Genomic DNA, 14724 nt, shown 5'->3' on the forward strand with positions numbered 1-14724 from the left:
AACACTGAGATTTAATTTGAGATTTTTATCACTAAGTACTCCATACTTCTGAGTCTTATTCTCTTCTTCTTTGGCGCTAGGATACTTATGAGTAATTTCCACCACACTACCAAAGCTGCTGCAGAAATTCAACTGGCACTGCAGTCACTAATGACCTGAATTTTTTATGTGGAAGGAATTATGAAAAGTTAAGCTGTAAGTTTTAGCCACTAAGCAATATCCTTATATTATAAAAATGACCTTTTGGATTAAACTACTACACAGGTAATAGAAGTCATTCCTCTTTCCTTGAAATATTAATAGGACACACATAGAGGGTCTACACAACTAATATTACTTTAAAATTAGTCTGAGTTTGCATTTTTGCCTACACATAGAAAAACTGACAAACCACAGGGAAAAATACCAAACATGCCATTAATAGAGGAGAGGGGAGAGGTTTTATCAGAATATATATTTCAGAAAGTCTTAAGAGCTTTCCTACAAGACAGCAGCTATCCTCACACTTTTCAAGCATTAATTATAGTCCTAGTTAAAATATGCATTTTCCCAACAAGGCTTCAGAAGCAGAACCACATCAAATAAAAAAGGACCAGTTAAATAATTTGATCTGAATAGAGTTTTGTTGTCCTTACACCTGAACTCTACTGTATTCAGTGGCATCAGCTTCATTTTGTATCAAAAAAAGAAGCACATACTATATAAACTAAGTTATTAGACAGGTAAAAACTGCTGAACACCGAGAACTAACTAAAAGTTTCCTGCTTTATTAATAAATTCTTGGACCATATTTTGGAATTGATCAATCTCATGCACACACCCTTGTTTCACCAAAGGGCATTTGTGACTTCAATCCAGGTAGAACAAGTTTTAAATAATATAATGTTTCAAGCAAGCACCATGGATCACATAGCAAAAAAACCCAAAATTTCCATCTAAGCACAGGAAAAGACTTGTATAGTACCTAGTTTTCATGTAAACACTACTTTCCAAGTTAAAGTGGTATTTAAGAGAGAATGTGTCCATCACATACAAAAAGTGACATTTTGATCAAGCATTTACCCATCCACATCATCACACTAAACCTAACTAAAACATAGAAAGAAAAGACATAAACAAGATCAACAATATTGATGACAGTATCTGCCATGCATCAGGAGTCTCTAACTTTTTAACTTCAGGCAAAGAAAGAATTACCTTCAGGCACTATACAGAGCTACCGCCTTCTTCAAATTCAAGGGGAGAGTAACTGCGCACATTCGCTTAACTTGATTTTTGGCAACAGAGTGGCATGGCTGTTCAAAGCCAGAGAAGATCTGCAAAGAAAAGATACAAAATGCAATTATTATTAAATAATTATTATTAAAATGCCAGTATTTTATGGTCATAATTGCATCTAATCCAGAAATCAGTGTATGTTAATGCCAGAAGAATAATTATGTGGTAATTGTTTGGGGTTTTGTTAATTAACAACACCATCCAGTCACAAGCCTGCCCAGAATTGCTACACATCTGAATACTTTTGCTCATCATTTTTGTTTCAAATAACTGTTAATCATACTTTTGAGTGTTTACAAGGAGAGAAATTTAGTTCACTTATAAAGAACTGCTTGCTTTTCCATTAACTGAAATTATTTTTTGAGAACCAGTGCAGAACACTGATACAGTGATGCTGAGAGCAATAGAGAAAGTCTTAACAATGCAATTTATGCAAGAAAATCCAGCATCAAAAGGTATACATGCTACTGCTGTTGAATGAACAGCCTTATCCAGCAGCTATTTCCCACAGATTCCTTCAGGAATTAGTATCACCTTCCTTACCTGAAACAAGGTAACCTATTTTGTTAAGCCATTCACCTACTTCCAACACATGTGTTAGATATACTAATTCTGGTTTTTTTTTTAATAGACAAGATGTTAGCATTCCCAGCTGCTTGTCACTGGCATCTTTGCCAGGGGCTTCCTCTCCCAGAACTGCTTTTTTAAACTACAATGGAAACTACAACAACCAAAATGAGTCAGATCAGCAAAGGTGATCTTTTTAGGCTACCCTAGTTCATTTTAACTGTTTTCAGTTAAGTAGCAGTGCCAAAGGAAAAGGAGCCTTGGCAAAGAGTATGTTGATGAGCTGTTGGGCTCAGGGCAATGAAGCAAGTGCACAAACTCCAAACTGCAAGCAAACATTATTTCTATCATGCTAATGCCCTAGCAAGCTTCTGAGAAGATGATCAGGCACTATAAAGGGTGATAATCCATTACTAAAAATAGGCTTGCTGAAACCTGAAAACCATTAGAACATGTAAACCATTTTATACAACCCATGCTACTACAGATAAATCAAAAATACTCCATCTCATATTTGAAAACCTTATAATCATGGAAAAAATTATTTTATGGTCGTGGAACAGAAAAATTATCTTCCTCCCTTTTGTCCACTCCCTCTTCACTCCTATGCAAAATGCACATGACATTTTACCAGAAGCAAAGGTACAATAAAAGGGAAATAATCAGCGTGTTTAAGTGCTGTTAGAAATATTGTAATTGAAGTGTCCTCCTCCAGTTTAGCTATCAGCAGTCAGTAGTTTTACTTGAGCAAAATGAATTTATGAGTACCTGCTTTAGATCAAAGCAATGCACATTAACATGAAACTACTGAAACACTTCTGCCACAAATGAGAAACAAAGCACAATATTCTCTAGTTTTGTAATTCCTCTGCAACCATTAAGAAGACAAAAAAACAAGCACTCTTTCTTCCACCCAACATTTCACCAAACAGTGCTGGGGAAAAAGGACACTACACTAACAGAGGAAGGACAAATTCGTATCAGATCACTCTTTGAAAAAAAAAAAAAAAAAAAAGAAGGCAGAATTCACAGAATTCCACAGAATTCACCCACTCTCAAGGTTGTTACAAATTTCAGTGAAACCTTTCAGGAAGAGAGGAAACATGTTAAGTGAGGTTCCAGAAAATATATGACTTTTTAACAGCAACTTCTGCTGCAGATTTAATGGTCCAACAGAGAGACACTGCAGCCCTCCCTCCATCCCTCTAGCAGAAACTATGTCAAGTACCTCTCTCCAGCTGCCTTTCTTCACAACACTGGAAGAAAATCAATTTTGAGAGCTCTCCCTCGTCTTGCATCTCTGGACAACATCTGCCTGACTGTGTTCAAAGTGCAAGATAAGTTACACAGGGTATGCACTGAAAACCTACCACAGTTGCCTAGGTCTCTTTTCTTTCAAAGCTCAGGTTATTGCAGACTATTACAGGCAAGGTCAGCTACATATCACAAATTACCCTTTAAGTTTGTTCCCAAAATTCCAGAATTTTGTTATCATCCAGCAGTAAAACAAGTTCTTAACTTAATTTTGGAGTGAAAGTCACACCATCAAGATTCAAAAGAATACAGCCATAAACATTTTATTCTTCTGTTTGTATTACCACAACAGGCCATTAGGAGAATCTCAAGCTTTATTTATAGCTTTAAACTCTTATGTACTGTTACAAATTTCAAATTTTTAGTGATACATTGCTGAAATTATTTTAATTCATTTTAATAGATGTTTAACAATTACACAATTTCACAGTTACTGAAGAGAGAGCTGCTACCTATATAATCAGACAAATGGCTAATCCATCCAGATTATTTGTTCAAACTGTGTGATTTGCAGCATTAGATCCATGCTACCATATCAACTACATACTTCATATTATGGGATAGAAGTTTGTATGACCAACTGCCATGAATTATCAGTAATAAAATTTAAAAAATAGCTGAACATTTGACATTTTCTGTAAAAGCTGCCAGAGCAAACACAGTATCATAGGCATAAAGAAAATACATGAGGTTACAAAAATGTAAGAATGCCACAAAGTAGAAAAAGGTTTGATAATTAATTGAGAATATGTATATTGTCACATTAGCCTATAAAACACCAAAACCAGCCATGAATACATTATGCTTGTTGTAATATTTACTTCATTGTCATACACTGTATTTACATTGCAATGCAATTACTGCAATCTTTTTCTATGTAATATAAACTCTTCAACAACCAACTATTTTTGAAGTTGGTGTTGATCAATACTTTCAACACATATTGTTTTCAAGTATTGAGATGTATCTCAGTTCAGAACAAGCTCATTTCCACATCTCTAAGAGGAAATTAATGTCTGTTTTCAGACCCTTCCTTTTCATCAACAGCACAGGCATCACAGTTTTCACAACACTCCACAAATAATCCTATGGATACATTAACCGTTGATTTCTGCCCTTAAATGCAAAATCTCTGCTCCTAATCACTTAATGCTCACTGTTCCATTGTTTCACAGTACAAATCTTTCCAACTTTGCAAACTCAAACACTGAATCACGGCCAGAGTAGGACAAAGATAGAAATCAACATTTATGCTGTTTGGATTTAATGGCACATTAATTGACTTCACTTCAGTCATTAAGCTCCCTCTGTATTATCTTAATTGTTCATACTCATGCTTCTGACATCTCATTTCCCATACTTCCTTTATAAACTGGACTAAAAACTAAACTTGAGCAAACAAAGATACTAAAATTTTTGTTTAACACCATAGAATTTAAACTCAACTATCCTAAAGTAGTGGCTTTCCTTTAAACTCACTGGTGTAAAATTTTATCCACAACAGCAACACACAAGCAGTATATGGTACCTTGCTTTTTGTTCCCAGGGAACAGCAGGGCAGTACTGCTCCACATCTGTATGCTAAGTTTAATACTCATCAGTGAGTCATCTCCCAGGTCAGACAGAACCAAGAGGCCCAAACTCTTTTCACCCTGTGTATATCTCCAGGTTGAAAGGGGCTCAAACCTGAAAGCAGACAGAACTAGCTAAACTACCTGATCAAGACTGTTCACACAATGCCTGCATTTCCACACAGCCCTGTGTGATCACCATCTGTGAGCTGCTGATAAAGAAGTTTCACTTTCCTTACTGCAGAAGTGTTGAGGCTACACTACAGGTAACTGCCTCCAACATGAGTCATAAATGTTACCCCCAATTACAAGGGTCAGGAGTCTCACAGGACACCACCGCGGTATTTCTGCCTGTCTAAAGGGCAATCCGTCTGAGGCAAAGGCTGACAAGTCTGTGACATGCTTAAAAAGACTCAGGTGTTATTCCTCATTCAGAAAATATCTTATCTGGGTAACATCTCCCCTCAAGGCGAATATATCTTTATTACCTCTCGAGAAGGAGTCAACTTTGAAGCACATTAGCAAGCTATTAAATTGTGCTTCATTTCCATACTTCATTGCCATTAAGGCAAATCTTAAGGTTTGCCTTTGAGATGCTGCAGCTCCTGTGATTTCACCTTTCAGAGCAAGATTTCATGCTTCACCTCGACTTAGACAACTATAATACACAAAGGTACAAGACCAGTGCAGAATAACACTTACTTACACTTTGTTTTCTTCTACAAACCTGTCTTCTACCTCCACTTCCTTTGTTTTGTTTCAGGCGCCTTTCTCAAAAAATGTTCTCTTGCAGACCCCAGAAGCAGAATATATAGCACATAAATCAAAGGAAAAAAATTGAAACTGAAGCTGAATTTAATGCAACTAACACCTTTCTCCATGTTAGTTTTAAGATCATCTCTAAAAGCAGGCTTCAAGGAGCTTTCTTCAATACTGCAACCAATGTACCTAACCCGAAATACATTCATTTTGCAGAACATTACTACTACCACCACCAGAAGAACAGAAAGAATGACCTCCTTGTGAGGGCACACATTCTTTAGTAATGCTTTATGCAACAGAAATGGCTATGTTTCTGAAAAGTGTAAATGCATACCCTTTTCTGGACAGACAACTGTTGAAAGTTTTAAAAGGCACTTAAAAAACCTGAAAGAAAAACTAACTGACTAAATAAATACACAAATCCTAAGCTATGTGATGAATAAGTAGTGTGGCTCCTCCTGACCCATTTGCAGAGAACAATTTAATTCCCCTACTCTTCCAAAATAAATTTAATCACCAAGATACATATTACTGCAGGTGGAGATCCTATCTCCTATTACCACCTTATATCAAAGCCTATAAACCTCATGTTCAAGCCACACTGTAGTCTTAAAGAAAGGCTGTCAATCCCTGACATCTGTAAGGTGCCATCTGGAGCTCTATTTATACTGTGTTGAGATGTGCATCAGGCACAGAGGCGGTTACTTAATTACAGCATCTCCAACAGTCACTGTTCTTAACAGCCCTCAAATTCAGCTGCTGGTCAGCAAAGGAAGTCTTTTCCACTCAACCCAAGAGCCAAGTTGCAATGCTGCAGAGCAACCAGGACACATTCCGAAGCCTCTACTTCCCAATTCACTAAAGAGGAATTTCAGAAGTCAGTAATTCAGTATTTCACAGTATAAGAGGCTTCGTCCCCCCTTCCCCTCCTCTAAGATGAATCATTTTATATAATACTAACCTAGTATTTCAGTTGCATATGGCCATCATATTCAGAGTTGCTCTGGCAACTCTGAATTACAAGAAAGCTCCTCATTCAGCTAAGTAGGTGCTGCAATGCCTTCAGAGATCCTCAGCATCAAGGGTGAAAGTGCAGATCAAAAGTAAATGCACCTGGGCAGGCACAAAACCACTGTGCATTGAAGAGTAGCTTTGAAATTGGCGTGGCCCAAAACAATGCAGATTCTCACAAGTTCAGACAAAACTTACACTGTGAATTCTAGAAAAGCAATAGTTTCAAACATGTTCATGAGGCAACGAGAGCATTATTAGGCACTGTGTCACGATTCCATATGGACGTGATTATAAAGCTCCAGATCTGATGGCTAGCATCTATTTACACTGCTGTTCTCACTGATTTGAGGAGCTGCCAATGCACAGTCCATATAACAGATCAGACAAAGGTTTTCCTCTTTCAACAGTAAATATAAGTTTACCACATTTTTCAAAGCCCCACATCTCTTATATGATACAAAGTGAAACTTCTGTGCCTCAGTTAACAGGTACAAGTCGGAAAACAAATCAAGGATTTCTGACGATTTTATTGCTAGGAAACAGCCTACAGCCTGTAGAAGTATCCCTTTTCTTTCTTTCCTTTTTTTTTTTTTTTTCTGCTTTTAATTGACGGAAACAAGTCTTTCCACAGCTGTCTGCACCCTAGTTTTCGACAAAGTTAACTGAAGGTTTTGTCAGAATTTTCTTTTTTAATGTATAATTTTGCCATTTCAGAACATTTGTGGAGTACAAGCCTCCCTCGAATTACAGATATTAATACATTCTCTTTGCAAAGACTGGTGCTCTCGGGTACATGGAACTTCAGGTGGTTCTATTCAAGTTACTGACTGACACCACACTGGTGGGAAGGTTCCTCCTGCAGGCATGTACTCTTTAAAATAATTAGCATGTAAAATCTTCCAGTGCTTGCAAACAATTCTGCAAGAAACAGACAATAAAAATTCCATTAATTCTTAAACCCAATTCAGACAAGTCGGCACCAATGCTTCTTCCACTAAACACACTCTAATTAACCAAGACCACAAACTCTGGTAACAGAAAGAGCACCAGATATATGAATTCCTTTCCTTCAGCCAGTTCTTCATCTGCTCCTTTCCCTGCATTAACTTTCAGTGGTGCACTATCCATATTTCTAGGGAATAAACTGGATTACTTTGCAGTAATAAGTCAGAAACAGCATACCTCCCCAGGATACTGACAGTTCAAATTGCTTCCATGATCTGGTTCACTACACAGCTCCACAAACTGCTACACTTCAACTATGGCTGGAAAGAGGCCAATGAGTACAGAGGATAGTGAACATCAGAATCACCATTGAAGACAAGCGAAAATTTTCAGAAGGCATCATTCACATTTCTAACTGCCCATGCCATCCTCAGCTACCAATAGATCACTTCTTAGAAATGGAAAACTGGAAAAAAACCCAAACCAGTACCCTCCTAAAGAGCAGGCTAAGAGAACTTAAGAATGGGCAATTACTACAGATGTAACTGAGAACAGTTTGTCAAAATATAGTCTAGGAGGCCATTTCCCCTGTTCTCTCTTCAGATGCAACATCCTACTGCTACAACTTTTATGTGGAAAAGAGAAAAATCTTAGGCCAGAACTATTTAAAAGATGAAAACACAGAACATAAGACTGAATAAATGGCATTTACTTCACAGGAATGAAAACACCACAGATGGAAAAGAAAGTAAGATTGACAATAATGAAATGAAAGGCAAGTAAAGATCCTTGTGATTTAGTCTGACTGCCTACATAAAAGTCACAGGTTCTTCCTTAATGTCTATTCATAAGCAATCAGATTTTCAAGTACCATTACAGTTTTCTAGTAATAAGGAAATCCACTACCATCTTGGTAAACTGTTCAATTGATTTGCAACTTCCAAACTTGTTTCAAATTTTTCTTATCCTATACTAATTATAAAATTAGTATTTGAACTTTCATGATTTGAAGATGGAATTAATCAGATTTCTCTCTTTTTAAGATACTTATGATTCACATCACCTATTAACCTCCTCCTATTCATCAACATTTTATCTTTAGTGGTATCTGAAACAGGTAAGTAAATGACCATCAGCAAGATGCAGAGCCAATATAATCTCCAGTCTCCCAAGAAATATATATTCAGAAATGTCTAGATTCTTCTCAGATCAGTTCATTACTCTTTTTGGATTCCACACATTTACAAATCATCTTCAAGTCTCTATTGGCATCAATGTGAAAGAAGATAACAGCAATGTGCTGAGAAATGAGAAATGCTGCAGGATTGTCTGAAGAATATTAAACTGTCTCTAATCTCAAGAAGGTATTTGTTAATTCTCATCTGCCCTTCTTTACCTTTCTAGAATATAAATACTTGGTAGTTTAAAACAGTAACGAAAAGGAGTTGATAAATCCTTTTATGTGATATCACCAGCTTAAGAACTATACAGTCACCAAAGAAACCCCATGAAAACCAAAGAAAAACACAACTTACAATGACTGACGTATTACAACTATACTCCTGCCTTATTGAACCCTGGTTGCGCTGTTTACAGCCATAACATGCATGTGAAAATGTCATCACAATCCATTTGCTTTTTGAAATTTATAGGTATTTTACCACCAAGCCTTTCAAATAAAAAGGCAAGTTTACACATTACCCCTCCCCCTTTCATTCAGACAGAAGTGAGAATTTTGAGTCATATTTTCAAACCATTCACTGGGTGAGAATCAAGTCTCTTTTCAATCAGTAGACAACACAAGTACTTGTAAAAAATATTTTTAAATAGTCAAGTCAGCTTGAATTTACTAGTAGAGCACTTGCAATTTAGCACAAGCACAACGTATTAGAAGAGAGCTTCTAGTCCTGTTACACAATATATTCTTATGTAAGAATCTTCATTTGAATTTAATAAAAATACACACTGTGGAGGATGGAAGAAAAACTGTATAAATAAAAGCACCATTCTTCCAGAATGAACTGTTTATCCTAAGCAAAACTACAATAAATAAAGGTCAAATTTTCACACTTTTGATGTACCAGCACAGCTACTTGGCATCAACAAACTCAAAATAAAGTTTGAGATAAACCACTAACATTGAAAGTCCCTTCAATATCAGGAAAAAAAACACCATTCAAGTAATAAAAAGCAAAAAGTACTGCAGCTATATCTACAACACACAAAAGCGCATAAAATGTTCTTATGATCATAGGAAAAAAAAAATTGCAGATAAGTCAGTTAAAAGAAAACCTGAACCCTAAATCAAAATAAAATTTGGGAATTTAGCAACAGCAACCTCAGATCTTAGCAAAGTGTAATTCTTAAAGAATTTGTATTTTAGCTTTGTTAAGGGTGGTATGATTTTTTGAATCCACAATGTATGCAAAACTTTCCCTATAATTAGTTCTTCAATACTTCATTCTATCTCTAAAATTCATACTGTTTTCAATCTGTTCAAAATGAAAACAGCATGCTGGCCTGTCAAACACATCTTCAAGAATAATAATGAAGATTGATGTATCATACAGATAGTAGTTCCACCTAGTCCCTCCAAATAAAAACAACATGCAATCAAAATACTGAACACACTATTTCACTATAGCCACCACAACTTTCCTACTCTCCTTAAAAAGAAAAAATACTGTTCCAAAAGAAAGCCTTAAGACGTACGAAAACATTAACTATTTTATAAAGAGAAAATCATGTTCTCAAGTCAGTTTAAAACCCATTAGAACATTACTTAGGCAGAGTTGCTCTCAAATACACACCATTCTTCTCACTGATCCTATAGCATTACACTGCAAGACAGAGGCAGGACATTTGGAACCCAACTAGTCAACAAAGCAGTTTTACATTTTATTTTCCATCAAGAAGTAATCAACGCAAGTCAGAAAAAAATTCACACAACACTCAAAACAGTTGAATGCTGTATGAATTTCACACAAAAAATAGGCTACCACATTCTACCACAGCTTATATTCTAGATGCACAAACTACTAGAGCTTTATGTATAGAACACCATAATCTTTTCACCTTGATGCGATAAAGACAGCAGGCCCAGCTGCAAAATCTGTTTCCAAAAGAAACTGTCAATATCTTGGATGGACCCAAAAAGCTACACTGAGCTGTTGCTGAGCTGGTAGTTTGAGCCCAGAACCCTGCTGAACCATGGACTGCAAACTTAAACAACACAGGAAAATGCACACCTGGAGATGGATAGAAGACAAGTAAGAATTGACCTGAAAGCCCTGCTGTTTCTCCTGACCAGCCCTATCACAATCTATGAATGCAAATGTGGTAACAATAAATTCATTTTGATATTTCTAATGACAACTTCCAACTGGAATTGAAATATTATTCATGTATTATTAACAATTAGTTATGCTTGAATCTTATTAGGAAATACAAAGTATATCCACTTCCAAACCTGCTTACAAATAGAAAAGATAGAAAGAGCTGATACATGGCTATGATGTCTTCCAACTTGCCTTTCAACTCAACTAAATTAAAAAAATTAAAATTCAAATTAAACATAAATAAAGAGTGAATCTGCATTATGAATTAACTCATACATAGAAAAGTGACTTTCTCAGTAACCACAGAATGTTAATTAGCTCACAAAAATAATTCCAAGCAATTTCTTTATCACCACTAATCGTGCTATAGGCTTTTACAATACGCAATTCATAAGGATCTTTTAACCTGTACACCAAAACAGAAATTAGTCTGGCAAATCAGCTAGAAAATAGACATTCTGTAATTCTTGCAAATGGATTAGTAATTTACATATTAATGATACTTTTTTTTGGCCTGTTTTGTATCAATGCATTCAATCAGATCCTGCAGTATAATACAATATTATTTAATAAGTTGGCATCTTGTAATCAAGTGTATGCTACTCAGTAATACTGATTAACAACTTTGCATCAAAATGCTAACTACTAATAGGCTCCTTGAAAGTAGTAAGGTATTTTTTCTCCCCTCCCCATCTTCAGAAATTGTTCATATAATGTCATTGAGCTGTGGACCAAAAATCGGGAACATTACTTTCTTGAGCAATATTGCATATGGAGATGGACACACATGACTGCTTGGGCATTATCCAAATGACTGAAGTGGCTCGTGTGACAACTGGGTACGCACACTATAGTTTTTCATTTTAACTTCCTATTTTTACTTTACTTTGACATGTTAATGAACCCATCCTGTGCAATGTAAGTCTCAAGACCCTCACACCACTCTAAGCTAGGCTTTCACAGAAACTAACTGCTAGTTTAAAAGCAAATAAAGACTTAAGGACACACTGATAACATACAAAAAAATTCTTTCCAGTGATCCTACTGTAACTGCCACTCGCTTATCAAAAACAACAAATCAACATGTGCTACTCCCTTATCCCCAACATACACTCAGTCACCTTCAGAATAACTGAAGTTCAGTGTAGAAGTTATGTTTTCCGCCTTAGTTTCTGCAAGGCTATCTAACCTCAGCTGTGGTCAGACACCAGGGACACACTGTTTTTTAAACGGACACCACAAAAGACCCCAAAATAACCCTTGCCCTCTTCTCCAGTCAGAGCACAAGTCTGCTGAAAACACTTCTAATTATAAATGTAGTAACCTGACATGGGGAGAGAGACAGTCCCTTGAACACGATCTCAGAAACTACTAACCCAAATCTGTGCTGAGCACAAGTCGAGAACAACACAATTAAGGGTAAGATAGATTGCTATTTTACACTCTACAAAACACACAGCTACTTGTACAAAGCGTACAACAACAATGTACTTCGAAAGCACAATTAGGTCTATCTTACAATAATTCATTATCCCAAAAGATCCCGTTTGTATTTCCAGCTCTAAAACTGGCACAGCTAAAGTCCCTTACCATGTGTTCTTCAGCAAGTCATTATCTTTACTACTCTCAACATAATAAAACTATTTTGAGTTCCAGTCAGCATTTAGAATAAGTACAAATATATCCTCTGCACACTTTAAACTAAACTTAATGATGTTAGAATATCTAAATGCTTTCTTCTTAATATTTGCTGCTTGGCACAAAAGTTTGTATTAGTCCATCAGCTAACAGTAACATCCTTTCTTCATGTGCTCCATCTTTCAAAAATTTCCCAAGGTACTACATATCAAACATTCTTAAAATTCACAACTTAAATATACTATAATAGCACACATTTTCATTATGATGATTATTATTATTATTACACACTTCCGTGAAGTATGGAGATGGACTTTTTAGAAGGGTATGTATGGAAGAAGACAAGGGGCCAAGGCTTTAAATTGAAAGAGGGTAAGTTTAGATTGGATACAAGGAAGAAACTCCTTACTGTGAGGATGGTGAGGTAGATGGTGAGGTTAAAACAGGTTGCCTGGAGAAGCTGTGGATGTCCCATCCCTGGAAGTGTTTAGGGACAGGCTGAATGGGGTTTTGAGCAACTTGGTCTAGTGAAAGGTGTCTCTGCCCATGGCAGGGAGGTTGGAACCAGATGACCCTAAAGGTCCCTTCCAACCCAGCGCATTCTATTTATAGTGTTACTCCTCACAGTACTTCTCAGCTGTATAAAATCCAACTGTATGAAACATGTTTTTCCATTTTTACTATTTCTCAAGCATTGCTGAGATATCTTTTACCATACAGTTAAACACACAGCTCCAGAAGTGTAAGTCCTTCCGTAAAGCCAACGGCACAAACTACTTCTGACACATATGTATGTCAACAGAAGGAAAAAAAAAAACCCAAAGCCTCAACCTCCTCATTCTTTCCCATAAATAAATAAAGGTGAAAGCTTAAAATATGAACCACAAGAAATGGCTCGTGGCCAGGACATACCATATAATTACTTCAGACAAAAACAAATGACACAAGAGGAAAGAAAGCTATGGTTGTATGAGGTCTAAACTAACATTTCTGGGCTCCTCAGGACCAGACATGACTTCTTATTTCATGTCTAGATGACATTAAGTGAGGAACATGAAATTACAAAGATCAGCTCATTTAATTCTCCCAGCATTTATATTAGCTTTTCTACCTCTGGATCACTGGCAAGCCAGGACTTTGGGGGACAGTGAGAAAGAAAAGCGAGCACTGATCCACAGGACAGCCTGAAAGTCTACTAAAGAGCCGTAAGCAGAAACCGACGGGAAAATTCATCACAGGACACATGCTTCCTCGGGAGCAGGACCAAGTAAACAACCGAGGGAGAGGCAGAACAACGTTTGTAAACACACAACGCTTCTGCACGGCGCTCGCCCGACCGCCGCCGACGGCGAGCACGGAGGCGCTGCCAGGCTGAGTCATTCCTTGTAGTAACTTCACCGCGAATCCCTCGCCCTGGCAGCGGAGCCCTGGGCAGGCAGGGAGCACCCCGGCCCGCCCGCCGCTGCTCCCCTCTGCGGGCTGGCAGCCTCCGCCTCCCCCCCACGGCAGCTGCGCTGGGGTCACCCCGCCGTCCCCGGGAGCGGCTCCAGCCGCGGGATCCCGCTCCTGCTCGACCCCCGCCCCGCCGCCTCGCGGCTCTTTGTCGCCCGCCCCACGGGTACAGCCCTGCGCCCGGCGCCGGTACCGCCGCCCCTCGCCAAGGCCGCCCTGCCGGTACCGGAGTCCCCGCCTTCCCCGCGGCTGGGAGGGGCTGAGCGGGGCGGCGGGGGGAGCCCGCACGTCCCCGGGCAGCGCTCGACACTCACCCCCGGGTCCCGCGCGGGCGGCGCCGCTCATCCTGCGGCGGTGGCGGCGCGTCCCCCCCGCGCCGCGCGGCCGGGCCCGGCGGCTCCGCGGGGGCGCGCACCGCCTCGGAGGGGCCCGCGGCCGGGCGGAGAGAGGCAGCAGGCCGGGAGAGGCGGCTCGGCGGGGCCGGCGGGGCCGGCGGGGCGGGCTGGGGGCCGGGGGAACCGAGGGTGCCCTGCCTGGCGCGGCCGCCGCCGCCGCCGGTGTTTGTTGTTGTCGTCAGCCGCTTCCGGCGCGAGGGCTGCCGGGAGGGGGCGGCCCGCGGGAGGGACCGCGCGGCGGAAGCGGCGGCGGCGCGAGTTCCCCGGGCGCGATCCGGGAGCGGTGTGCGCTGGAAGGGCACAGTGAACATCGTCTGGATCCACCGCCCTGCCCTGGGCAGCGGCACCTGCCGCTAGAGCAGGTTGCTCAGAGCCCGATCCACCCTGGCCCTGAACACTTCCAGGGATGTGTTAAAGATCTTCCCACCTTACCTCTGGGCAGCCAATTCC

General features: G+C 39.3%; 1 protein-coding gene across 2 annotated transcripts in view; it reads right to left on the bottom strand.

Annotated features, from left to right (window-relative positions):
- Positions 1-14469, bottom strand: part of RB1CC1 (RB1 inducible coiled-coil 1) — a 65176-nt gene extending 50707 nt beyond the window's left edge. For both annotated transcript variants that reach the window (XM_085052835.1, XM_085052834.1), the window contains exons 1-2: positions 14194-14469; positions 1198-1316 (exon numbers count right to left, since the gene is read on the bottom strand). The gene's annotated coding sequence lies outside the window, so the exon portion shown is untranslated. The remainder of the gene's footprint in view (positions 1-1197; positions 1317-14193) is intronic.
- Positions 14470-14724: the final 255 nt, after the last annotated feature.

Source organism: Lichenostomus cassidix, chromosome 2 (assembly GCF_008360975.1).
Source record: "Lichenostomus cassidix isolate B80296 chromosome 2, HeHo_3.0, whole genome shotgun sequence".
In the NCBI taxonomy this organism is placed as follows: domain Eukaryota; kingdom Metazoa; phylum Chordata; class Aves; order Passeriformes; family Meliphagidae; genus Lichenostomus; species Lichenostomus cassidix.